The sequence below is a fragment of the Rhineura floridana genome, chromosome 17, assembly GCF_030035675.1.
Source record: "Rhineura floridana isolate rRhiFlo1 chromosome 17, rRhiFlo1.hap2, whole genome shotgun sequence".
NCBI lineage: Eukaryota > Metazoa > Chordata > Lepidosauria > Squamata > Rhineuridae > Rhineura > Rhineura floridana.
In genome coordinates, this window is record NC_084496.1 from 15,814,484 (window position 1) to 15,816,515 (window position 2,032).

The following is a 2,032-nucleotide window of genomic DNA, read 5'->3' on the forward strand; positions in this document are numbered from 1 at the left end:
CATCCAGTCCATTATCGCGGCCAAGCATCGGTTTAGGACCTTGACAGCCTCACCTGAAGAAGATGAAAAGGAGAAGTAGAGCTGCGTATCATCAGCATACTGATGAGAACGCACTCCAAAACTCCTGATGACCGTACCCGGTGGCTTCATATAGATGTTAAAGGGCATGGGGGACAGAACTGATCCCTGCGGGACTCCATATTGGAGCGCCCAGGGTATTGAGTAGTGCTCCCCAAGCCCTACTTTCTGGAGACGACCTGCCAGATAGGAGCGGAACCACTGCCAAGCAGTACCTCCAACTCCCAAATCCGCAAGCCTCTCCAGAAGGATACCATGGTCGATGGTATCAAAAGCCACTGAGAGATCAAGGAGAATCAACAGAGTTACACTCCCTCTGTCTTTCTCTCGACACAGGTCATCATACAGGGCGACCAAGGCTGTCTCCGTACCAAAACCGGGCCTGGAACCCGATTGAAATGGATCCATATAATCGGTCTCATCCAAGAGTGCCTGGAGCTGGGATGCAACCACCCTCTCCAGAACCTTGCTCAGGAATGGCACATATATGAATATGTTAGTGAAGATAACATATAAAATATAGTCAAAACTATATCCAAAATGTATTTATTTGGAGATATTAGCACTAAAATGCTAAAGAATTTTCATGAGTTTTTTAAAAAAATTGCAAATTGCTGCAGAAATGTGAAGAACTGAATTTAAGACTGGAAAAATGAGAAACGTGGAGAACTGAAACTGCAGATCCTTCCATTCCTAACCCAGTGTTAGTCATAGTCAACAAATAGACACACTGAAATTAATAGACATGACTAAGCCCATTAGCTTCAGTGGGTAGAACATAGTTGGATAAAACCCATTATATTCCCTATCGCTGAGCTTGGAAAAGTTACTTTTTTGAACTACAACTCCCATAAGCCCAATCCAGGCCATGCTGGCTGAGGCTGATGGGAGTTGTAGTTCAAAAAAGTAACTTTTCCAAGCTGTGGGTTATCTGAAGGGGAGACATAGCCTTGAGAAAGTCTACAGGAAAAATGAGTTTGCAAATCAAGCGTTGCCTTCCGCTAAGTCCTACTTAGAGAAGAGCCCCTGAAACCAACCCAAGTTAGTTGTGTCTATTAACTTCAGTGGGTCTACTATATGTGAAAGTAGCAGTGAATACCACCCAAAGTCTGCAGTCCTACACCGGTTTACCTGGGAATAAACCCTAGTGAACAAAATGGGACTTCCTTTATGTATGTATATCATTGTCATGTAATTCCTATTTTTCTACAGAAAATAAGACCTGAGTTAGAATGAGCATGAACTCCTGCCATTGCTTCTAACTTTTTTGGGGGGGGGGGCTGGGTGGAAGCAGCCTTCTGCAACCCAAGTACAGCTGTACTAACAGGCCAATTCTAGGACAACAACAACAACAATAATAAACTGAATTTATATCCAGTCCTTCCTCATGAAGGAGCCCACAGTGGCAAACATAAAGAAAACAATTTAACAAGAAAAAGAAAAGGATACTGAAAACAGTTGAAAATATTCTAAAACAGTTAAAACATTTCAAAGTACAGTTAAAAACATTGTTTCATCAGGGTTGTATCCAATGCTAGGTCTACTTAAAGGAGATCCATTAACTGACATAACTCAGGCTGCAGTTCGATACACACTTACCTGAGAGTAAGTCTGACTGAACCCAATGGATCTTACTTCTGAGTAGACATGTTTTGGGTTGCAGCCTAACTTAGGTACATATATTTCAATGTTTCTACTCTGAGTAGAACTTGGTTGGCTACAATCCCTTATACATGTCTATGCCAAAGTAAGCCCCATTTATTTCAATAGAGTTTACTTCTAGATAAATGATGGCAGTCACTGACAGTCTGAAGGATTTGTTGAAGTTTAGGCCGGAAGTGACTGTGATGGTATGTATCTCTAACTTTTTTCTATCTCTGTGTGATTAATAAAATCAGATTAACTCCCTCCGTTAGCTTTTTCTCACCTTTCATTGGTGGAGCAGATTATCCAA